Here is a 26,375-nt window from a genome sequence, read left to right as displayed (position 1 = left end):
GGTGGCGCCACCAGTCCCATCACTGGGGCAGCGGTTAGTCTGGCGTCGCCGCCGCCGCAGGCGATGGGAATATTTTACTTCTTCTGATCGAATCAGGCAAGTACCACAAACAAATTTAGTATTAACAAATACTAGCGACAAAATGTGATTTCTGTGCGAAATCTGAACTGCAAGGATTCCGCGGTTTAGCTGGGAGAAGCATTCTACAGCGCGGGTCTAATTGTGCAACACCCTGTAGTGCATCACCAGGGAGCAGTCACCAGGAGCCGTCACCTTGCCTGATGTATACGGGGAACTACCCTTGAAGGCAGCATTTTTTATCCGCAACCGCTGCTGCAAAGACCGTGGCGGTACTTTTTAAGAAATGAAAAGGACGTTTCCCACGCGATTCCTGAATTGCAATGCTTGCAACTAGTAGCTACCGCACGTTCATCAAATTAGGAGCATGTGATCAGTTTTGCGGCGACATTGGGCGACATCCGCAGCCAGTAGTAATCTTTTTAATACCCAGCAAGTTGTCGCTATTCTCGCTGTAAAGCCGGTATTACTCCAATTACGAAGCCATCACTACTAAAAAATATTTTCTCTAGGGCGTGCCAGGGCAAAATACCCATACCAAAATACCAAAATAAATACTATACAACGTAAAGGCTTTGCCAAACGTAACCGAGCAGCCCCTGCCCGGCCGCGTATTGACAAACCATATCCCGTAGGAGCACTCGAGCAGACGACGCTCTGACGCGCAAGCACGTGACACAACGTCACTTCCGCGAGTAGCAGCGACGCTGTTTCTCCCTAGCGCCTTGTGACGAGACTACTCATGGTTTCAGTTTCGTTTCATGCAGGGCTCGCATTTACGTTTTTTTCCCGCTGGTGTTTGTCAAAGGTACTCATGTTTCGGTGTCGTTTTCGCGCAGCGCCCGTATTTTTGCACGGCTGTCGGCTGAAGTTCAGGTAAAAATAACGCGAATCGCCGTCGGCTAAAAGTTCGGTCACGCGATCACGTTAATTTCGGTCCAGTGACCACTGCGCGGGCTTTTTGCTCTGGTGTTCTGTAAACGTCGGTCGGTTACCGGTCACGTGTTACGTAAATTTCAGTCCAGTGGTCACTTGCGTGGCTGTTCTTGTTCTGGTATTTTCTGGAATCGTCGCTCGGCTCGGCTACACCCCGAAGTTTGCACTTCTCCCCATCCGCATAGCTCCACGCATTTCGTCCGGTGCTTCTGGGTTGTACGCACGTGCACTTGGCTCATCCGTTGCGCGCTGCGCTAACCAGGGTGATTTTGTGCTTGGCGAACTTGTGTGTCAATTGCGGATAACTAGAGATGATGGACGAGCTCCTGCAGAGCCGCTCGAGCTCGTAAAAGATGAGCTCACGTCAAAAGGGCTCGGATCAGTGTATCGCGCGAACCTGACAAACGAGGCAGCCGTCAACGAATGGCTGGAAGCCTACAGCGTCGAAACCAACAAGTCTTGGATTGTGCAAAAGGTTCAAAAGGATGGAGAAAGATACGTACTTTGCCGATCAGCCAGTATTGCTCATAGCAGTATATTTCAATCATTGTCAAATAATTTATACTCGGCTAGTGCTATATGTGGGTTGAATTTCAGTCAATTTAACAAAAAGTGGAGCTACATTTCTCGCTTATACACTGGAGTCGAAAGTACACGAGCGCAATATATTAGGCGATAGTTTCCATGCAGACCAATGCAGTTAGCTGGCAAGCGCGAGAAGAGGCTTTTGAAGGAAGTCATCACCTCGAAGCTAAATGACTAATTGTAGAAATGATGACACAAAGTGCTAGTCACATGCCGTCAATCTGATAACTTTCCCTTGTAAACGTTCGTAAAATCAGTTTACAGAAAAAAAAAAAATCTTAGCCAAAGAACTTATACTGAGTGAACATCTAGTGAATATCTGCCGCAAATGTTAGTAATATATCATTATAGTATACATTATAATGTCCACGTTGAAGAGAGTAGAAAGTGGACATGTGCCGAATACCCACATATGCCCACACATCTCTTGATGAGATATTAAATGATATTCTGTAGATATGTAGCCAACATCTTTTTAGGGATCAGAGCAATTGCTGAAAAGTGCCAAAGAAGATAATTGTTTATCCAAGGTAAAAATTTCCTACTGGTTTCTTGCGGGGATCCTACTAGTTCCAGTAGTACAGGTTTATAAACACATTCCCCATAGCCACTGGAATCGGTAGCGGCTGGGTCTCCCTGCAGAAGGTCGGTTGGGTGCATTGGTTCTGGTGGGCCTGTTGACCTATGAAAATCTTGGTGCAGCAGCTGCCTAGGGCCGCACTATCAAAATGAAGACAAGGGCAAAGGTTTCATAAGTATGAATCATACTTTATTATTTTCCATGTCTACAAAAGTTCTGCAATCTGCGTGGACACTTTTGTCTTGCTGTGTGGTACTGCTGCAGGTGTTCCAGCTTCAATCAGATGTTGCAATGAAGTTAGCTGCACAGCAAGATTTTTTTCAGAAAAACATACAGCACCACACTACTTTAATTTGAATATCAACAATTTGGAAAGCAGCCATTCAAGAACAATGCATTTGGATTACGTTTGTGTACTTGCATCGCCAAGGGCTTAGATTACTTCCAACCAAAGCCATCATCTCAGCTTTTAGACATTAGTTGATGGCATGGTACCCTGCCAATTTAACAGTCAAACCATTCCATATGTGACACACCACAAATTGTTAGTGCTGTGCTTCGCATGCTATACAGCTGCTTACAGTGCGATCAATCATGTTTCTGTCTAGTTTGAGCTTTTTCAGAATCAGTGCGTGGCGAGCCTGTGTATGCATTTGGACCAGAATATGAGAGTGAAAGTGTGTGCAATGACAACTGGTGCATGTGGAGAATATGCACTTCATGTGTTATATGTAGACTATGCGAGACAAGTGCAATCCACTGTGTGCGTGGTCTTCTCTATAACTCGAACCAATTCACTGCACTACAACATTGTCATCAACCATTTGTATCCTCATTCTCCTTTTATTTCCCTTTTCTCCCTTCTCTAGTGTGGAGCAGCACGCTAGGGTCATATTGCTGCTGGCTGAACTCTCCACCTTTCTTTTCGTTGAATTATTTTCATCGCTATCTTGCTTATTCACTGTGCTTTGGGCCTCCTTGTAAACACAAATGTGGCTATTTGCAATTCAAAGTAGGTTCTTTGATGGCTGCATGGCTGCCCAGTGTCATTTGTAAAACTGAAGTCACATCTGCCACTTTTTCCTGCCGAAAAGTTGAAGGCATTTGCCAGTAAAACAAACTGCTTCTGCATAAATGGTTTACAATGTATTGCTTGCCGTGCATTTACTAAACAGCAAAGGCATTGTTTCACCTAAATTTAGAAGCAGTGTATTTTAGTTTTGTTTAGTATAGTGTCCCAAATTGACTTAGGCTTTGCAGGATTCTGTAGTGTAGGTCTCCGGCTCATTTTTGACCAATGATTTTTTTTAACATGCACTGACATCACACAGTAAATGGGTGCCTTACATTTTTCTCTATCAAAACATGGTCACTATGGCTGGGATCGAACTCAGGTCCCTCAAATTTAAATGCCTAAAACTGGTTGTTTCATACTATCTCCTAGACGACTTTCATCGGGGTAGCCTTGTAGTACCTAATTTACTATAGCCACAAGTCCTTGTAGTACCTAATTTACTATAAACACACTTGTGACACATGATGATGACATTAACAAGCGTTTCTTTGAAATGTTGGATTGCTAGCTGACCAGTGTGCAAACCATAAGGGAGTGATGTCAAAATACTCTGGTTCTCCCCTCTTCAAGTGTTGCTATAATTTGTGAGCTTAATCCTTTAATTTTGTAGCAATGATTCCTTCTTCAAAAAGATTGGTAGGCATAATGGTGCATGTACAACATGTCACCTAATTCAGAAGCTTTTGAAGCGGCTGTAAGATAGTTTGGAATTCAAATTAGCCAAGGTCACTTTGAGATGTATACAAGGAATAAACAGTTGTTGTGAAAACCAGCACTTAATAATTATTTGACTCAATATTGAACTGCACCATTCTGCGTAAGCATGTTATGGGGTGCCCACAACTTCAAAAATAAACACTGTTGTTTCTTCTTGCCATGACACTTGAGCAGAATACCAATCACATACATAAAGAGTTACAAAAAACAAATTACACAGCATGCTATGCCACTGCCTCTGCTTAACAAATGCAGTTAAGTTAGCTATTGCGCTCAACAAATGCCTATTCAACACAGTGCTCTCAAACAAGCGTGAGTAATTTAAGAGGGTGGAAATTCCGGCTGGTTGGTGCATGATCTGTGGCTAAAAACAGCGCTAACACGAGACGAAGCAGACGAAACAGCGTCGTGTCCCCTCTGCTTCGTCTCGTGTCAGCGCTGTTTTTAGCCACAGAAGCGTGAGTACTTGGTTATCGAGTTCACCTAATATCCCACTACTTTCAGAATCAATAGTTTGACGTCGCCAGATTATGGGCTTCAGAAAAGGGCGGTTGCCGCTATGACCAGGGCGCCGTAATCATGCGTGCGTTCACAAAACGAGAGCATGTTTTCATTTCAAGGATTATTACCGCTAATTTCAGAAAACTGGCTTCGCTGTTCCAGCATGTTGCCATATGAAACATTTCCGTATTTAAATGCCGGAAACTGGAAAAAGAAAGAAAAGAAAAACAATCCTGAGTGAAAACAGCTGCTCACAAGGTAGCATAAAATGAGAGACGGCCTTTGAGATGTAATTTAGCATCGATAGTAGTCTGCATTTGCCCTTGGGTAGGCCAGTAGCTTTAGCATCCTTAGCGAAGACCCCCGAGCAGCGATGCAGCATCACAGCAAATGTTGCACAAATACACCACGTAATCAAGTTTTTTTTATCTCTTTTTTTCCCCCCTTTTTACCCCCCATATTCCAGCGGTACTTATCTAAATATTGCAGCGCTACTAACCAAGGCACTTTCAACGATTAGTGGCTCCAAGGCGAGCTCCAACGGCGCTGCGCAGCTTTCTTGGAATCGACACACTTGCACATCCAGCACCAGCACAGTCGGCATCCAGCATGTTTAGGCAGCAAAAGTTCAGCAGTCGTGGCTTCACAAAATCGCTTGCTGTCAGAGTCAAACACCAGACTTCGAGATGACGGCCAAGACACTTGTTTCGAACTGCAAACATCACAGTATCCAGCATCCAAATGGCACGGCTTGGGCCACTGCATTTATAAAGCCTCAAAACTGCGGCCGCAGCACCCCATAAGCCACAGGCGCTACCACTAAGCCATGGTAGAAGGATACGCGTTTGTCTGGTTAACCAACGCCCCAATGCCAGCGTCGGCGAAGCAACGGCGCAAGCGTGTGCGCCGCCATCTTCCTTTGGCATAAAAAAAAATAGAAACAAGCAAAAAACAACTTAAAGGAAGTGACGTCTGTCACGTGCTTGTGCGTCAGAGCGTCGTCTGCTCGAGTGCTCCTACGGGATATGGTTTGTCAATACGCTGCCCGGCCGGCCGGCGGAGCAGGCGCAGGGCGAGCGGTGGCGTGGCGCTTGCTGTCCGTGGCCGCTGCTCTCCGGTTTAGAGTTTAAAATGGCTGACGTAATGCTACCTCCTCGCTGTTTGTTGCGATGATAAAATATATGCGATAAATATGTACGCCTTCCGATTTCGTACCTTCGGAGCGCTGTAATACTATGGGAGGCCACTGCGCGCAGGAAATCTCGCTCAACATGCATTTTTTGATGACGCCGTGAGGCTCCACTCTTCGTTAGAAAACCTGGCAAGCTTGATATCAGTACATAGCTCCAAAAGATGCAATGCTTTAGAAAATAGTTTCTTTTCTGTGGTTTGCAGTGTTAGCGAAGTAAGATGTACACGGTGTACGAATCTTGAAAATTCGATTTGGTCTTTTCCACGATCCGTTGTGGTGCTTCACTGATGTGGAGGAGAGAAAAAGAGCAGTATTTCACTATACTTTAAAAGCAACTATTGCTACATATGTAATGCGCCAAATCCGTCATTGTCACATTTGCCGCGACTTGGTACGCAGAAAAGTGCGTAACGTTTTTCGTGATTTCAAATGAGAGTGAATGTGGGAAATTTTATTGGGTAGATAAACTGGCTCAAAAATATTCATCAATGACGAATTCGTGATATAAATTAAATGTACCCTACTGTGTAATCCCTCAAGAAATCTTATGTATTATGAAGGATGGCTCCGAAGAAATAGTTATTCTGGTTGCATCTAATCTTGCGCTGAACTCTCGCCATGTTGCGTCCGGGCAAGGGTGGGAAGAGTCAGATTCCGAACGTGGTCTTACGTTGCACTTGTGGTTCCAAGCAGTAATTAATTTAACCATCGAGTTACAGATGCACTATTCCTCCAGTAGCCGCTAAAGTACCAATCAAATTAAATGTGTATAGGTAATGACGAGTGTCACAAGAATAGCTCGCAGTCCTAAGGCCTCATGTGCGATTTTCTATTCATTTCCAGAACATATTGCTATTATGTTCGTAACATAGTGGTCCTGTAAAAAAAATGCTGCGGTTATTGTAAAAATGAGTGATGTGTGTTCGAGCTGGGAGAAAGACAATGTCACTCGCAGTTCACTCATGGAACAAAAACACTGCCCGCAGGTTAATGCAAGAAGATAATTATACCAACACGAAAAGTACACAAAAGTTTTGTTATTTACCAAACCGCATGAATTACAGTATGTAGCAATGGCTGCACTAAAAAAACATCTTACCTCATTTTTGCTCCACTCCGAAGCGTCACACTAAAGCTCGCCGTGGTCACAACGTAAGAACCGCAAGAAAAAAGTGCATTGCGTTTTCCAGATTCTTTCACCGGGTTACTTTCTCGACATGGCAAACGAGCAGAAGAGCAAGCCTTTGCCTAGTTCGTGCAGCTACAGAAGCTGTGTACAGATTTTAAACGCGCACTATTCTAACAAAGAGCGCAGCAGCACGGAGCCAGCCAAAATGGTGTACTGGGTGCGTTTTGCATGTGATGAGGTGCCCTCCCGCACTATCAAAGCATTCAGAAGACGCCAAATATAGGACAGTGCGCATGGCACTAGCTTACGTTTTTATCATCCCATGTAGGAGAGCGAAGGAGCATGCTCATAGGTCGGCAAAATCACGAGTCCTCACTCATGCTCACTAACAAACGTTAAGACCCACTATTACTTACAACGCCCAGGTTCACTCACGCTCGTGAACTCAAACTCGATCACGCAGGCCGGCGACTCATTCGGACTCATTCAGACTCACGAACTCACTCATGCAGAATGGCGACTCACTCAGGCTCACTCAGACTGATCTGGGCTCACTCACTCATTTCATCTCACGACTCGTCTGAGTCTGACGAACTCAAAGTACTGGTGCCGAAACAATGGATAAAGTGACGAGTATACAAACGTGGGTTTTAGTCATCTTCTAAACAAAGGCCAGGGCATATGCTCGGTAGCTGTAGTAAATGCCGTAGGTTACTATTAGGGGAAATTTTACAAATATGAATTATGTTACTATTAGAGGAGATTTCAAAATATGAAGTATAGATTATGAAGCGAGGCGTTCAGAAGCGCTACACTGAGGTTTAACGAACGTGTTATTGGACAGCTTCATATTTGTTTAGCGCTAGCTTCGTACAATAAATGGCCACACACACTCGACCACGCACAATTAGTTACGCCAGATGGGATCCCTAACCTGTGCCGATATCGCACAGCACAAAGGCGTTTTGCTCTCATCGAAATGTGGCTGTGGCCGGAATCGAAAGCGGGACCTTTGGTAAGCAGTCGAATGAACCCCCCCCCCCCCCGCCCCCATCCCCCCGAGTCGATGCAGGAGGTAGACTAATATCTACCACCTGTGACTATACAGTGTGCACAAGAAGGTCGATACCCTATAGATGCTGTATCGTTGTGCGCAGAAGCTGCGCTAAAAGTTAAACAAAGCAGCTGGACAATATCGTGGTGGTTGTGAGCCCCCATTGTGGTCGTTCCACCTGTATGATGCAGGGGAGCCTGGTAGTGTGCCAGACGTGGACGCCGTGGTGAACGAGCGGGAGGGGTTCTGCGTCGTGGTGAGGAGTACGTTGCAGTCACATTCGATCGTTTTTGACGCGGAAGTGGACGCCGCTGACCCCGAAGTCTACCACGGGTGCAGCCATGAGCCTTACCAAGCAGGCTCCATGGCCGGCTACGTCAAGCTCAAGACCTCCCGAGACTTGAGATCCGATCGGCAGTACTACAACTTCTGCCGGTCTGTACTAGCTGAATAGTGTTTTTCTCTTCACTCTTTTCCCAACCAACTACTTGACTGGGCTTGTTTATCTTACGTGATAGCTTCAGGGCGTCATGTCGCAGATCTATCGCGTCGTTGTGGACGCAATAATCGAGCTGAAGACAACAGTTTAGGGGAAGATCAAGAAAAAGTTTAAAATTGGGAAGGTTCCTCTAGCTTGAACAACGACTGGGATGTTATCATAAGCAAGGATTAAATAAGGCTAGTATGGGAGGTACAACCTTGGTCCTTTGGGAGACAAAACGCACAACACACAGGACCAGAAAGCTTTTTGGTTCAGGTGCATTAAAAGGACAACTATAACGAGTGTATGTTCTGCTTGACTTTTTAACACAAGCATTGAAAACTAAAAATTAACCGACATTTATGATAATATTCCCTTTTTGGTTCATAGTCTATTAAGAATTCATTTTCATTAAGTAAAATCATTAGGTATGACTAATACTAAACGATCGCTGGGGTGGCATGATTTAGCGGATCGCCGAACGCATCTTCGTGTCAAGTTTTATTGCGAAAGCAATACTACGCCAGGTTTCGAGCCTTCAGCGCAGCGTGGCCCGGTAGTTACGCTTTACACCACCTGACTACTGACGTCATACCAGCGTGAGAGCTGGTCTACCAAGTCGGCTCTTCAGCGTAACGTGGCTCGTAGCCACGCCGGGCTTTTCGCCCTTCTCCCACTATGTGCCTTGTGGTCTAACATTCCTCAAAACACATCTCCAGGATATTCCTAAAATATTCCTAAAAACAAATCTACAGGAATAGATGGAATTCCGATCAAGCTGATTAATGAACTTGGTCCAAGAAGTAAGGAAACGTTGTTGAAAGCTTTGGAAACAGTCATAACGAATAAGCAAATTCCGGACAGCTGGCGGCAGAGTAAAATGAATTTGATATATAAAGGGAAAGGAGAAAGGATACACATAAAATCCTAAAGGCCGATTACCATAACATCTGTTATGTACAGGTTGGCCATGCAGGCGGTGAAATTAAAGGTGCAAGCATGGATAGAAAGTAACAAGATACTCGGAGAACTTCAGAACGGCATTAGAAGTGGTAGGCGCTTAGATGATAGCCTGTTCGTGCTTACCCAAGAATCGAAATATCTAGAGTGGAAAATGGACCTTTGTATTTGGTCTTCCTGGACATAAACGGGGCATACGACAATGTAAACAGGGAACGCCTGTGGAACATATTGAAATAAGAAGGTATCGGTTATGAGATAACAGAGTTCCTACAGGAAATATACCGAGATAACAAAGTAGAAATTACATGGGAAGGGATAAGAAGTACGGAAGCTGTCAAGGTATGCAAAGACAAGATTGTCCTCTATCACCGCTGCTGTTCATGCTTCATATGATAAACCTGGAACGGAAGATACAAGAAAGTAACCTAGGTTTTAACCTGTGATATAGATTAGGTGGAAAGGGGGTAGAGCAGCGCCTCCCCGGTTTGATGTATGCAGACGATATTGTGCTGCTAGCTGAGAGTCTGGAAGAATTGCAAACTCTAGTTAAGTATTGCGAAGACAAGGGGGACACTCTAGGCTTCAGTTTTAGCGCAGTTAAGTCTGGTCTGATAATTTTCTACGGCTCAACTGATCAGGATCTTAAAATACGAGGCCATGAAATACCAAGAGTAGCAGAATATAAATATCTCGGAGTATGGGTAAACGAAGGATTGGCATGCATTGGAAAGCATGAGCAATCGCTTAAGGCCAAAGGGCGAAGAAATGCCAGGATAATGAAGCAGAGGGCATTGTGGGGATACAACAGGTATGAGGTTTCGAGGGGTATTTGGAAAGGAATTATGGTGCCCGGGCTTACTTTCGGAAATGCGGTTTTGCGCCTAAAATCAGAGGTACAGTCCACATTAAAAATAAATCAGAGATCCATCGGACGATTAGCACTAGGGGCCCACGGCAAAACCACAAATGAGGCAGTACAGGGAGATATGGGCTGGGCATCTTTCGATCTACGGGAAGCTTAGAGTAAAATATTATAGGAGGAACGCCTGAGGAAATTGGACAGTAACAGATGGGCAGCTAAAGTATTTAAATACATATACCTAAACAGCGTTGACTAACAATGGAGGAAAATAACTAGAAAACTAACCAGTAAGTATGCCGGTCACAAGGACGAAGTAATAAATAGTGTTAAGCAACAGGAGAAAAACACAGAAGGTAAAAATTGGATTAATTCGATGGAAAAGAAACAGAGTGTGGAATTATACCGACAGTGGAAAAGGCAGATCAGGAAGGAAGCTTTCCTTAATAATTCAAGAGGCAGTGCCCGGCTTTTTGAAGCTAGATCAGGGTGCCTTAGAACACGCGGCTACAAAAAGAAATTTAACAATGAAGATGACGCATGTGCTGCATGGGGTAACTCCAGTGAAACAATTGACCATGTTATACTCGAATGTAATGGTATCCATCCGGAAGTCGATGCAGACGCAGTCACTGAAGCTCTGGGGTTTAGAGATACCAGTGGCCGGGTGAATAAACCGGCGGTGGAAGCTAGTAAAAAACGACTGGAAGATTGGTGGCTTAAAAGCAGAAAAGTGACAATGTTAATAATATAGAAACAAAAATTTATTAAATAGAATGATGATATAGGTAACCAAAACAATAATTAGGATATAGGAAGAAAAATTAGCATGATAGCTACTGCTACCATCATCATCATCAGTCTGACTATACCCACTGCAGGGCGAAGGCCTCTCCCATATTTCTCCACTTAACCCGGTTCTGTGCTAGCTGCATCCACTTGATCCCTGCGAACTTATTAACCTCATCCGCCCATCTAACTTTCTGCCGCCCCCTGCTACGCTTTCCTTCCCTTGGAATCCAGTTTGTTACCCTAAGCGACCATCGGTTATCCTCTCTTCGCACTACATGTCCTGCCCATGCCCATTTCTTCTTAATTTCCACTAGAATGTCGGTAACTTGAGTTATTTCTCTGACCCACTCTGCACGCTTCCTATCTGTTAATGTTACCCGTACCATTTTTCGTTCCATAGCCCTCTGGGTTGTCCTCAAGTTAAGTAGAACTCTCTTGGTTAACCTCCACGTTTCAGCCCCATAGGTGAGTACAGGTAAGATGTAACTGTTGTATACTTTCCTCGTGAGCGATACCGGTAAGCTGCTAGTCATAATCTGCGAGTGCTTGCCAAACGCGCTCCATCCCAATCTTATTCTTTTTATTTCCGTTTCATGGTCCGGATCTGCGGTTCCTATCTGTCCTAAGTATACATATTCGCCTACTACTTCCAGTACTCCGCTACCTAATGTAAACTGCTGCCCCTTCCCGATGCTGTTGAACATTTTCTGCATATTGATTTTCAAGCCTACCTTTCTATGTTTCTTGTATAGGTCATCAATCATTATTTGCAGGTCATCCCCCGAGTTGCTTAGCAAGGCAATGTCATCAGCAAATCGCAGTTTAGTGAGGTATTCTCCATCTACCCTTATCCCTAACTGCTCCCATTCCAAGTCTCTGAATACTTCCTCTAAGCAAGCTGTGAATAGTACTGGGGAGACTGTCTCCTTGCCTAACACCTTTCTTTGCTACTGCTACCACCCCGTTCCAGGGGACGCTCCTATATTCCATCCATCCATCCATCCATGGTAGGGTGCCTTGATGCGCGCGCCCCCCTTTGCCGCTGGGCGCGCGCATAGAGGCACCCTATAGGTGGTGTCATCTTCCATTCGAGATCCTTCACCTCTCTTGCTTTAGCAATCTTCTGGCTTAACTACAGCTAAGCCACTGTGAATTTTTTTCATAGCTTTTTATGGTATAGAACGAGAGTAGTACTTGAAACCGCTCGCTTATATATCAAAGAGGAAAGACAATATCTTCAAGTTTAAAGACTGTTCATTTAAGATGGGTGCTTTTCTGTATTCATTTTTTCTACGAAGAATTCGCCAGCGGAATGAGCTATCGCATGAACTCGTTTCACTCTCATCAAACGAAGCATTTTACCGCGCCCTAAGTGCCTGAGTTCGCTATGTCTGTATATATGTTTTTTGGTGTATCATGGTCATTGTACTTTCAAGTGTTGTAGTGTTTACCCCCTGCTGTAATGCCATAAAGGCGATGCAGGTATTCAATAAACAAATAAACAAAGCAACTTTTGGACGAAATGTTTTTTGTTTCGACCCTCGTTAATTCGCGAGTTCGGATAATTTGTACTCAGAGCGTGGTCACGACGATGCCCATTTAAAGGGGACACATGAGCGAAAAGTGAGTGCGATTGGCCGCGGCGCAACGGCCGATCGCAGCTCTTCGCCTGCGTCGAACAGGGTAGATATCAACAACAGGAGGCGCGCGGCAAACACACCGGCGTCCGGCGACACGTTGACATTCGACCCTCACCGCCAGCGATCACCGAAATAGGTCTCCGCGAACCTGAATTGCATGTAACTGTTGTGCCCACGCACATTGCGTGCTCTGTGGCAGGTGTGACGACGGTCGGAAGTTCGCCGTTTCCGAAATATAGATCAGTCTCATATAGCGTGTTGCACAAATAGAGGCGCGATGTAGATTGTTTCTTCCAGTCAAACCGCGGAATCCTCGCAGTTCAAATTTTGCACAGAAATGGTATTTTATTGCTAGCAGTTTTTAATACCAAATTTGTTTGGGGTACTTGCCTGATTCGATCAAAAGAAGCCGGATGTTCCCATCTTATGCGCCGGCGACGACACCAGACGAGCCGCTGCCCCAGCGATGGTACTGGTGGCGCCACCTCATGCTGCTTACAACAACTCTGTAGCAGGAAAAAAGAGGGGGCGAACGTTTTTGGCTGATTTGAGTTGTAGTAAGCAGCATGAGGTGGCGCCACCAGTACCATCGCTGTGGTAGCGGCTTGTTTGGCGTCGTCGCCGGCGTACCCTAAACAAATTTGGTATTAAAAAAGACTAGCAACAAAATACCATTTCTGTGCAAAATGTGAACTGCGAGGATTTCGCGGTTTAGCTGGGAGAAGCATTCTACATCGCGCCTCTAATTGTGCAACACGCTGTAGTTTTGGATCGGTTATACTTATGCAGCCCACGGCAGCCATTGGGTGCACGCATCAGAAACTGCTCTGAGCGCCACAGTTCATTTATTTTTGTTTTAGGATAGTGTCACCCTGTTCAAACCCATATACGCATATGTCCTGCTCATGCGTCCACATTCTGCTTCCAGCTGGTCACGCGCAGCTTCACCGCACTGTACGCTTTGCCGCATTGCGTAACCGTGCGGTTCTGCGGTGAAGCATACTCAAAACGCGAAGGGCCGCTTTGTCAAGAGGATCAATACAACTGAGCAGTACTGCGATAGGGTGGGGAGGCTTTTACAATTTTGAAGCAATCCTTCAACCTTCCCGACAATGTGCGTATGCAAAGCCACGGCCGCTCGATGGAAGCGCACTAGGTGCGGCCTGCTACGTCGCCCGAAACCGGCAGGAGGCGCCTACTTCCCGTCGCCACCACCGCGGCGCCACCGTTCGGGGACAGCCGCGCGCGGAGAGCTACGCTTGGCTGCGCTTTCAGGGAGGCGTCAGCGTGGTAGAAGCCTTTTATTTTAAGGGTATAAGAGTTCCGCTTCACACAGTTTGGCAACACGAATTAGTATATACTGTCATGTCTAGTGTGACCATGTCAGCACTTAGCGCTTGCTCGGCAACGTTGTATACTGGAGTGTACAGCGAAAAACTTAATGTGACGGTGGGTCAAGGCCACTCGATTCGAGAGCTCGCATTACTGTGATGTTGCATTCGGATCAAGTTGTTTGTCACACGAAAATGTCACCCGGCTGTGAACAATTCGAAGCTGTTCAGCTGCCATGGTAACCTAATGCATACCCACTTAACAATGGTGCGAATTCCGTGTGTCATTTTCATACTATTTACTCATTCCTGCATACAGCTTTTATACACAAATTGATGTCAACCTGTTCTAAGCTGACAGCGCTATCCAATAAAAATATATTATCCTACTGTGAGCATTCTCTGTGAAAATGCGACTTGTAACCAACCTATCTATCTCATTCTAACAAATGTTACGTTGGAAATATGAAGATGTTTATTAGGTTAAATCTACATGATAACCTGGGATCTTCGACACAGTTGGAGACCTTGAACTTTTTATACCAGAAGGCTATCCGTCATGGCTTCCCGCATTTTGCATGATCGAACTAAGCGCGCTTCATAGAGCCGGTCTGCCTCAAGGTGCTATGTATATGCACCGACACTTTTTATTACTATTTTTATTGGCTGCTCGCAAACCCATACAATTTTGCTGGTTTGAAATTTTCAATGGAAGAGCGCGCATCGAGTGTTCCTGTTGTGAAACTCTTAGCTGCGATCACAACAATGTTCACGCTTCAGAGCGCAACTGCAGTCGAGATTCAGCGAGCAGCCGAGTACGCTTATTAAATGGCCACACAAAAAAAAGGAAGAAAATTACCAATCGCAGATGGAAAACCTTTCATGAGAGAGGTTTATGAAATAGCCATAAATGTCGCTCCGCTGTTGAGTTGACATTTCCAGCCCAGCTCAGTGTCAGTGGGTGCCGCAAATTAACAATATCTTGCATATAGCTCCTCAGCATGGGCACGATCATTGTTTTCATAGATTAGCTGCAGGCACTGTGTACAGTGAGAAAACAATGCTGAAATCAAAAGTTTACACAGCTTGCATGCTACTTCACCGAACCTCTTCAGGCTTTAGTATTCTGTTAATGAAGGTGCTCGTAAGCAGACAAAGCTTGATTTCTTCCTTTGCGGGGTACATCAAGCCTCCATTGTCCTTGGTTTTCATTAACCTGTAACTGGTCCAGTTGACTCATATTTCCTGCAAAAGGCTCTTGCACGACTGATATGTCGCCTCAAAACTATTACCAAATATTGCATACACTAAGCAACAACTTGGTACTGATAAACAAAACTTGAGGTTCTTAAGTCTCCTTGCGGAGCCTCCTTAGCGTATCCACACTTTGCTACATAATTATTCACCGTATCCCTTAATTACTGCCTCTGTCGCATGTCATTAGAATACAGCCTTAAGCCACCGCATTATGTGAAATAGCACCCAACATATAGGTATATAAAGCCCCTCTTTACCGAAGCCGTACGAACATGTCCTATAGGAGTAAAATGTGCCTGACTTGGGACCTAAATGCCCCACTTTTAATTCTCATTGTATCCTTATATCTTATTGACTCTCTCTCGTTTGCTAGCCCCTATCACATTGAACATGTCATGTGTTCTCATTGCGCCAAAGGTGTCTGGCCATATCACCAACTAAAATGCCTCTTGCCAGAGAGGTATTTTTTCCAACTTTCCTCCGACAGAACAGGCGCTGGATTTTCTGTGGAACGTGGCTTTTCAGTTTATCGCATCGACTCAAACAGTCTCAAGAGTATAAACAAATGTTGTATGCACAGGCTCCTTTGCTTGCAAGGCCACTCAGACTAGCGCGGCAAAATGTAGAACAAATTCTATGCTTATATAAAAAAAGAACGCTTCGTACCGTTTTCTGATATGTCCTCGCTACATAACCTGCGAGAAAAGCTTCTAGTGCTACCTCATCGTGTTCATCTGCTTAACAACACATTGTTTAAAATCCTAGTTTACTGGCCAGCTGGCCAGCTCCCTGGTAACTAAATAGGTTAACCAACGTGACGGGAACACAGGAAAAGAGGAAGACACAACTAGCGCGGTTGTGCCGTCCTCTTCTCCTGTGTTCCTGTCACGTTGTTTGCACTGTTAACCTATAATTATTCACCAAATCCAATCTGGTGTCCCTTGTAGAAAATTCAATGGCAGCTGATAGGGCATTATGCTTCAGCATCTGGACTTTTTAACCTCAGCGCCGCTTTCATTTCAGAGGAAGCGAGTGCATTTCCGCTCCTCGCTACTGCCTTTGTCTGAAGCGAGCTCAGCAGATAAAATTTGAGGGCTTCTTAGATGCCTCTTAAGCGGAGGACGGCGAAAGCCTACCCTTGTCCTATCATTTGTCTCTCATCGTTTGCCACATTTCGTCATTTCAAGTCGTCGTTTGATATATTGGTCGTTTCCCAGTCATGATGAGTCTGCCTGCGTAGTCGTTGTAGCCCTTACCACTCATAACTAAGCAGGTTACTCATTTAGAATCAGCAGTGGTCATTACATGTCATCTTTTCACATATTGGTCATTTCGTAGTCATTAGCAGTAATGATGGGTCATGCCTAGCTATTATAGTGATTGCCACACATCGCTAAGCACTTGTACTGATTTCTAATCATTTGCGGTCATCATATGTCATAGTTTGATATACTGGTCATTACAAATCATTTTAGTCACTATTAACCATGATTAGCCATTAGCATTAGTCATTACCTCTATCAATGTCTATTTATAACTTCTATTGATTACCTACCACAATCAATCATTTTCGTTCTTAATCTCCCTCCTTGCACGTCCGCTTGTGCGACTGACACACCAGTGGACAGATGCGACGCACAGATTACAGCCACATCTTCTGCGCAAAAATTTTCGCTCCTAGAGCCTAGAACGGCTTTCGCCTTAAAAAACAAACGCATACCGTCTCAACGTTAACGTGATGCACATGCGCACACAAGAAAGTTTGCGTTTACCACGCAGACACGAGGCAGACGTGTGCAGAAAGGAAGCAAACCGCGCGCTCAGAGCCGGCACCCCCAGCGGCGACGTGTCCCCGAGCAGTGGCGCCCTCAGCAGAAATAGCGGGCGCAACTGTAAACTCCCCAAGGACGCGCTTGCCCATTGACGGCGGCGCGACGCAACAGGCAGCACCCAGTGCGCTTCCATCGAGCGGCCGTGGCAAAGCAAAGCGTTTGATGAAACTGGGAATAATTGTTCTTTTTAAAGGCCAAAGGTGTCTGGCCATATCACCAACTAAAATGCCTCTTGCCAGAGAGGTATTTTTTCCAACTTTCCTCCGACAAAACAGGCGCCGGATTTTCTGTGGAACGTGGCTTTTCAGTTTATCGCATCGACTCAAACAGTCTCAAGAGTATAAACAAATGTTGTATTCACAGGCTCCTTTGCTTGCAAGGCCACTCAGACTAGCGCGGCAAAATGTAGAACAAATTCTATGCTTATATAAAAAAAGAACGCTTCGTACCGTTTTCTGATATGTCCTCAGAACAAAGCAAAGCGTTTGATGAAACTGGGAATAATTGTTCTTTTTATTTGGGTTCTATCTGAAATGCTGACAGCTTTCATGCAGACAAAATTACTATAACTCAAATAGTTTTCGGCATTTTCTTCCACAATCCACTCAATAATTCGAACTTTAGGCTGATTTGAACATTTTTTTGTGCTCTTTTGGAGGCCAAACTAAAAAGAACTTACTTTAGGTGTGAGCAGGAAATGCTTAGCATATAAAGCATTAAGCCTGCTTGAGAATTCTCCAAATTTAGTGCATAAATTGCTCCAAACATGCTCCGAAATCGGGCTTTTGCTGCTCCAAAGCTGCTAAAAAAAGACTGCTGCTCCCGTGCCCGCTCAGAAAGGCTAGAGCCTGCTACCACCCCTGTAATGACTGAAATGACATGTAATGACCAATGTCAAAATGTGATTTGTAATGACTGTAAATAACTGGAAATGCATAAAGTGTTTAGCCGTGAGTGGTAATGACTACAATGACTAGGCATAACCCATCATGACTGCTAATGACTACGTAATACCAATACGTCAAACGACGACTTGAATGACTGCAACTGACTGGAAACAAGTAAAATGCTTAGTTGTGAGTAATAATGACTACAATTGTTAGGCATGACCCATGCCTTGGAGTACTACAATGATTGTAAGATTGCGTCAAAATAATCATATTACAACATGAGTGTAGGACAGCAACAACCAGGCAAACAGCAAATTCAGCGAAACAAACCCTCCTACAAGACGTCGCAATAGGCGAACCCATCAAAGTACTTTCCCCAGTTAAGTCGTCAGCGCAGGTTGCAAATGATAAGAGACAAATGGTAAGAAGCAGAGACAGAAGCAAACGATAAGAGGCAAATTATAGATTAAGGGCATTCGACGTTTTCCTCTTAAGAGGTATCCAATAGAATCTGGTTCTTTTCCTTCTGTTTGACCTTGCTTTAACTGACAAGTATGCTGCGTGATGTTTGTGCACAAGAAGCCCAGTTCACATATTGTTGGAAAGACAAGTACGCCGTGCGACATGTGTGTGGAAGAAGGCTCCAGTTCACATATTGTTGGGAAACCTCTCACGGGAAGAAGTTAAAACTGGCACGAAGGATTTCTCTGCACCTGTGGCATTTGGCCGCTGATGCCAAGGAAGCGGTTTCGACCCTTGGCCCCTGCGCATGTCGCTGGAGGCTCTGTATGAAGATGCCCGTCTGCCTTATTACCATTGTGGCTCTTGAACGGACCCTTAAGGTCTTAAAACAGCTCTATTCAAGTTTCATTCGGAGTAAAAATCGAGGCTTTGCCCATTGTGCATGGCGTTTATCAGGCACAAAAACAACAAAAAAGTACAACAAACTCAGTTGATGATGAGAATATATTGCCATAAGAGTTTTTTTTCTGACTTGAAATCGTGCCCTTAGACTACTGACGTCTGCGCGCTCAGCGCATTCAAGTGAACAGCCAGGAAGCATAGCCGCAAAAATCCGCGTGTAAAAATTTGTATCTTCACATGCAGTTTGCTCGCAAAATTTTGTGCTGACGACGACAATGACGCTTTGTTTTTTTTCTTGTAATGCCTATGCTTCCAGCAAGAATTACCAATATATGTTTTTTTTTTTACTGGAACTTGAAACTTCGGCTATACAGGCGAATATTAACATGTCATGAATGCTTTTTTCATGAACGGGTCTAAATTAATCCGGAGACATCATTTCGTCCACTTGTAGAGCATGTGCTGCTTTGGGACATTAAACTCACCGTTAACATTGCGCAGGTTCAAGCTGCTCAAGTGGTGGGCGCAGTCATTCGTGGTTGGTATCCCTCGGGTCATTTGCGGTTTTCGTGATGACGGTGGCCTGGTGCAAAGAGTGGAAGAGTTCCATGTTAGCAGGATTGCAGAGGAAGCCCAGGTAAGGCTTGCAGCGCACCGCTTGCATTTGGGTCGCATTCTTCTGCCGCTCCCAGAAAGAAAATCGTCGCGTGCACTCTTCTAGCGTAGCTGCAACGTTCCCACTTCAGATCCTGTATTTCTTTAAGCGCAACGTTACGGTCCAGGTCAGCTCGGGATGAGAACGACCTTACTTGTAACCTCTCCTCAGGCGAAAAAAAAAAAATGTCCGCTAAACTACTCTATGGTTGACAACGTGCCTTGAGGGTCGCCATGTCTCTACAAAGGCATCCACATTTCTTGTCTTCTTTCTGTCGTCATCTATCCCCTTCTTTTCTGTAGCCTTATCTTTGGGCCACTGGAACTCACATTAAGTGGCGTCATAACCTGTAACAGTGATAAGCTACAGCTTACAACAGTGGTTCTCAGCATTGGATGTGTTCGGACCCGTTGTGGGCCACTGGAAGTGGTGGGACCTCCTTGAGACCGGGAGAAGGGTAGGGGGGTTACGGACATCTTATGCGGACCATGTGAAGGCATTTGGTCAAGGCTGAAATGGCCACCACAAAACGCGCACATAAGCCAGCGCGTCACGGCTTATGAGGGCATGGAGGAAGAGGCGACGCATCGGTGCCTGTATGCATGCCACTAGAAGGGATTCGGCACATGCCAACGCTCGTCGGACACCTGAAATGCTTTGCATTGTAGTCCCGTCCAGCAGTGCAGCCAGAGCTAGAGTTTCACCGATGCTGATATCAACAAACGCTCAAAACGCTCCCTCCGTCTCCGCACTCCTCTCACATTTCTTTCGCTTTGAGAAACTAACGTCGGCTTTGAACTTCCATGCTTTATCCTACCCAAGCGCGAATTTGTTTATGGGCGGGAGTTTCGCGGACAATTTTTTGAGAAACACTGAGCTATGGTATACTTAAGGAGGGCTCCCAATAACTGCTCTTGTCATAAACGAGCGAAACATGAGGCCAGAAAGTGTATACAGGAGCGGTAGTTTTGCCGGGAGGCTCACAGCAGAGTAGGCGACTTTCCATCAAGCGCTTTCTGGCCGTCGCCATTTTCCTGGCTGTATTGTGCATTACATGAGTTGAGAGGTAGTGTAACCTGTCCTCACTGATTTGCACTAGTCAGAAGAGGAGTTTTGCCTTCTGCCCATACATTGTCTATGTGAGTATACGTGAGCACCCCCCATGTGGGCACCGTGTGTTGGAATGTGACAATGCATGGCAAGAGCACTTTGACCAAAGTAACTGCTTTATTTAAACTTCTTTAGCGAGCTGGCGCATTCTGAGTTTGTAAAAAATAGGTTCAGGAAATGTGAATATTGCCACACCGCTGACCATCTCCTGGCGCCACCAAGTGGCCGAATGTCTTGGCACGTGGCTAAGTGTCATCCTCGTCTCTCTCGAGTTTCGCTTGTTTAAAAAGGGCCAGCTCGGATGTTGTGCTGCTTGCTACGTGTGCGGGTGACAATATAGAAAAGAGTATTCCTCCCTTTTTCTAGAATAGATAAAAGTATGAAATCATTACAACACGAAGCCAGCAAGGGCGAGTTGTCTTCTACTGTGGCGTATATCTCATAAAGTGTCACTTTTAATTAGGCGCAACCTGCTTCCTCTTATCACACTTCATTGCTCGGCCTAAGAAGCTGTGACCGCGTCGGCATGAAATGCAGAGCAATGCACTTACACCTAAACACGCCCTAATTACCGCAACAGTAAGCAGTTGTGGACGCGTGGCGCTAAGGATAATGTTATACTTTCCTTTTGTACTGCGCTCCACAGTTTTCATTTTATTATGTTCATTTTGCAGATCGCACTCCTAGCTTCCTTCATGTTACCGAGGATTCTGCAGTCGTAGATTATTGCTAATTCTTGTGCACAGGGTGCGTCTTTTTTTGTGTGTGACTGTATGAATGTAGTGAGGTTTGTGATGACCTTAATGTATAAGAGAATAAACACTTACGTTGCCTCGTCCAGCAGCGTGTTTGCAATGCATCGTTTGCCATAACATACAAAAATATTTATAGCTACATAGAATGCATGCTTCGACCAATCTGCTATTTCAAATTCTTCTCGTCCAAGGAAAAGCAAATTTAGGCCATATAGGTTATTTTTATCAAACCATCCGATATTCGGTCACTTCAGGCATCATCTCTAAAACGCTGTGAACTCCAACATAAGAAGAATTTTCATTTACCTTTCATACAGGGCCTGTGGTCTGACGCAGTGTACATGAACTTCTGCGACCAGGTGCTTTCTTTCATCAAGGAACACGTTGAAGAGGATGACCCAAGGTTAGTTCTGTCTCACTGCTTTCCTGGTTTCTGGTGACACCTGGTATTCTTGCAGTCTGCATATAAAATGTGCCAATGCCTTCCATAGAAACGTGCATGGCAGATCACAGAGTTGTAGCACGTATCACATGTAGCTCCACGTATTTAGTCGACTACAAAACTTGTGGCAAGAAAGCATATTCATAGTCAGTGGACAATGAACCAAGTAGTTCTCCCATTGCTACATAAAAAATTGCCAGAAACAATGCATACAAAGGAGTATTGGCCTCGAGATCGAGCAGAGTCGCCACCTAGCGTAATTGCGGCGAACCCTACACAGTGTGGATGCGTGTTCGCGTCGCGTGCCAGCCCGCAGGGATTTATGTGCGCGCGTGTGGCGTGTAAAAGAATACTTTTTGTTTGTTTCGCGGTTCCTGTCCACGTTTGCTGACTTATCTGTCTCTTGAAAAAGAAATATGAACAGATTATTACCCCACGCTTCATTTAAAAAAAATTACGGTTGATTTGCATAGTTTATCGAATACGAAGCATGTGCGTAGTACAGCTTATACCCGCTATATCTTTCTATCGCTTACAGTCGCACAGCCCGTTGTCCTGGAGTTTCTACCGCATATTTGTTCCTGTTCGCTTCGGCATCCATTTCACGACGACGCTCAGTGTCTTGAACCGTTTCCTGAGCACACTCGGCACGTTTCCTCATTGTTTGTTCTTCTAGGCTCTTACACCGTTTAGCTGCAATATTAGAATCAGTAAACTCACGATCCCGCTGCCTTTGTAACCGTTGTACTTCAGCACGTCGAGCACGGCGAACCTGCGCCTCAGTGCCAGACGGCCCGGCTTTATTCATTGCGACGCGAAGCAAACACGCGGACGTAGCCGCCTCCTCAGCTTTCCTTACACCATTACACCTATCCGTGAAGGCTGAGGAGTGACTGATGCGAGGGAAGATGCCGAAGTTGACGCGCGAGCGACACACGACTGCTCACTCCAGACTAACGCACGCTTAATTGTGCAACGCTGAACAGTGACGGCCGTCACGTCCGCAACTGACACGCCCCTCTCTCACTGTATTACTCTCTCACTGGGTGCATCTATGCGGCCGCTCCGCCCCATCAGTGTTAAGTCGCGTTATGCGGGCGTCGCCAGTTTCCCTTCCTCCTCTTCAAGTTAACGTAGAGACGGAAGGACTGAGAGAGAGAGAGGCTTCTGTTGCCGCTTTGCGGCAGCTCCGCCTCCTCAGTGCTGAGCCGCGCGATGCGCGCGTCACCTTCCCTTTCTCTACTTCAAGTTCACGAAAAGAGAGAGAGAGATAGTGAGCGGCTTCGGACAGACATCGGCGAAATCCGTGATTGCGGCTAGTAGTGCTACGCACTAAAATACTTATCCATACCGTGTATGTCACGCTGGAAAGGGCATATCACCAGTCGCGGTCTTCAGCGCTTGAGATTCTTTGACAAGCGGTGCCTCAAACGAAGCGCTGCTGTCGTTAGGCGCCGTGCCAAAGCAAAACAGCAAAGTCACTACAGTATAACGCAAACTCTCAAAAATGGTATATTCCCGGTTCTGTTTGGAATGCTGCAACTGCTGAAACGTGCGACCGCAGACCCCTTCATTTCAAAATCCAGTTTGAACAAGCCACGCTGTGCCTGCAGCATCCAGGATAGAATTATTTGAGTACCTTTTTTTTTTTTTTTTGCTGGTAAACCTCTGTCGCGGTGTCTTAGTGGTAGGGCGCTCAACTGCTGATTTCGAGAACGGGGGTTTCGATCCCGGCCGTTTCGAAAGGCGCTCCTCGGATTTGGAATTTAACTGCACGTTATACAATCCCACATGGTCAAGAACACCGAGGCCCGCCCCTACATCATCCGTCATTAGCCCATGTCGCACGTTAAACCCATATATATGCATTTCATTTCTCCTTTTTTTTTTTCTGTTGAAGCATTCTGCGTACCTGTAACAGTGGTAATGAGCATATTTCGCTTTAGAGAAATGCTCGAACGTTTGACAAACAAATCTTCGCAGCACCTGTCAAACTAAATATTACGTAATACACATAGATCAATCTACGCTGGTAGCATATTAAAATCATTAAAACCCCTTTTCGTCTGTGTATTCTCTCGAATAAACTGGTTGTTGCTGTGAAGGGGAGTAAAATAGCTTCATACGGGCTTAACCATCGGTGATTAGTTCGGGAATAAATATATATTTATAGTCTCATGATAAGATGAACTCTATTTCTTTCAGAATAGTTTTATATCCGGCACCTTTTTTGGAAGTAAACGACAGAACAACCCCAAGTCACTGCTCAACAACAGTTACAATGATAAATAAATCTTTAGCCTTCAAATTTCCTAGCCAGAACATGACAGCGACCAATAGTAGTTTTTACGATGTCTTCGCAGCTACAGATTCGTAGCTTGCACTTTAATTTTATTGAAAATTAATCGCTGATTGTCGTAAATTTTGTGAAGCGTATAAAGGTTGTGTCACACGATGAAATTCATTGTCATTGAAAAAAAAATTACGCTACTAATTTACCCTTTATAAACATCACACAGATCAGAAATTCCTTATACTTCCCTCAGTTTCAGGAAATCATTTAGAGTCAATTGACAGTGCTACACAAGATTATCTGCCGCTGAAGCATCCGTCTTGTTGTGAGCTCGGCAAACTCAGTCCACTCACCGCTCTACACATGAGCAGTCAGTTTTCCTGTGCGGCCAGGTTTCGTGTACAGTGTCGGCGTAATCTCATTTTTAAGGAATACTTATGCCTAGTTGTCTAGCCAGAGTTGATGTCCACTCAGACTACGGCAACCCGCCGGGCAGTACGCAGTCAGTGCTGCATTTCACCTGCTTAATCCTCGAGTCAAGTATACGGTATAATGAACCAGTCTGCATCAATTCAATCTAAAAGTACTGCAGGTCAGAGCACGAACCTTCATCTCCGTGGGCTTGATACTAAATTTGTCTGTCTCACTCGTATGACACGCGCACGCTGTTTGAAAAGGCGATATGTCATGTTCAGGCCCAAGTATCAGGCCCTTGAGTGCCGTACAGCGCAAAATGCGTGCAAAGCGACGCCAATAAATTTAAAAGACGGTTGGTGCGTGTCTTGTTTTTCTAAAATCTGCGCATGATTTTTTTTTTTTTGCTGAATTGGCGACATCCACGGATTTTTATCTGCTTTCGGCAATAATGGAACACACTAAACAGGAAATCGCTAATACATTGCATAAGACACGTTTTTTTTTTTTCTTTTTTTTTTTTAAAGTCGATATTTATTGCCTCAGGGCATCAGTAGGTTATGAGATGAAGGATGAATAAATGATTAAATGAATGGAAATAGGTTGGCTGATTTTATGAAGTCCAGAAGTGAGCGATGATGAGGTCCCTGCGTCCAAGTGACGTATGAGGCAGAATTGGTTGCTGAAAGGCCAGCTATTCTCAGGTGCCGGATTCGTGTTGGCTTGAGTGCTGGGCAGTCCCACAGCAAGTGGTGGATGTCGGCCTCGACATCTTCGTTGTTACAGATCGGGCATCCTGGGCGTGGATATAAGTGTTGGAAGTATGACCACGTCCTAGTTACAGCTGGTGTAAGGGCAACACCGACCCGGATCCTCCTAAGCGCAACCTCCTCTGCACGGGTGAGACCGCGGGGAAGGGATATCGCACACGGAGGGATAAGTGCACGTGTGCGGCGCCGGAGGTGCTCCTTTCTTGACAAAAGGAGGGTAGCGTCGTCGACTTCGAGACGCCGTGGGATTGATGCGTCTTGGTTCACGAGGCGGGTTGCAAAATCAGCTTGACTTTGGGAAGGCAGCAGATCCCGTGGGACCCACTCAATGCGAATTGACTGTGGGATGCGCGCCGCAAGCTGGTGGATGTCCTGGCAAATTTTAGGGCAGCGGCTGACACGTCGGAGCTGACGTACTGCATGTAGTGCGTCAGTGCGGATGACAATGTGGGCTGTAGGGAGCATGGTTATAGAAGTCAAGGAGCAGAGTGCCTCTTGAACTGCCACAAGCTCAACGCAGAAAGATGTAAGTGGTTCTGAAAGCTGAAACGTAGTTGTCTGATTCAGGATAGGTCTCCGTGGACAGTGGATTGCCGTTTTGGCTTCACAGCCTTGCAGGCTTCCATCTACGTACACTACTATGGAATCTTGAGGCAGGTTAGTATCTTGCTCTTCAAATCTCTGGCGTAGCAACGATGCAGAGTTGGCAGACGTCGGTCTGCGGATGTCAGTTGGCTTGTTGTCTCCTAACTGTATAAATTTCCAGGGAGGGAGAACTGGCGCAGGTGGCTGAAGAATAATGTGTGACGTTGCATACGCCTTCAGTGCTTGCGTTGAATGTGACAAAGTGGCCTTGAGTCTGCGAGCATCTCGGCGCTGCTGCACCAGTTCATCGATGGTGTTGAGCTGCGCATTCTCCTGTAAAGCTACGACCGGTGTGATTCGTGGAAGGCATGTTATGGTCCTCATAGCTTCTCGATTTACGGCTTCAAGGCGATCCCATTGTGCCCTTGTAAGATGCTGGAACTGGGCCTGATAAACAATACGGGGCTGCAGAACCGCCCTCACTAACTGGCGTGCAACAGACGAGCCAGCGCCACCCGTTTTAGGTGCAATTCTTCTTATTAAACTTATAGTTTGAAGTGCTTGCTTTTTTGCCTGAGAGAGCCAAGCAGTCGCT

At 45.4% G+C, this 26,375-nt stretch overlaps 1 long non-coding RNA gene and 1 pseudogene across 1 annotated transcript; one reads left to right on the top strand and one right to left on the bottom strand.

Annotated features, from left to right (window-relative positions):
- LOC146208920 (decapping and exoribonuclease protein-like) overlaps nucleotides 1–26,375 on the top strand; it is a 54,216-nt pseudogene that overhangs the window by 21,434 nt on the left and 6,407 nt on the right.
- Nucleotides 2,347–5,308, bottom strand: LOC146208921 (uncharacterized). The gene is made up of 2 exons (XR_014705669.1): nucleotides 4,972–5,308; nucleotides 2,347–2,480 (listed from the first exon to the last, which is right to left on the bottom strand). It is a non-coding gene; the product is annotated as an uncharacterized LOC146208921 (long non-coding RNA).

This window comes from Amblyomma maculatum, chromosome 1 (assembly GCF_055883805.1).
Source record: "Amblyomma maculatum isolate TAMU_Amacu chromosome 1, ASM5588380v1, whole genome shotgun sequence".
In the NCBI taxonomy this organism is placed as follows: domain Eukaryota; kingdom Metazoa; phylum Arthropoda; class Arachnida; order Ixodida; family Ixodidae; genus Amblyomma; species Amblyomma maculatum.
This window is presented reverse-complemented; position numbering and strand designations above follow the sequence as displayed.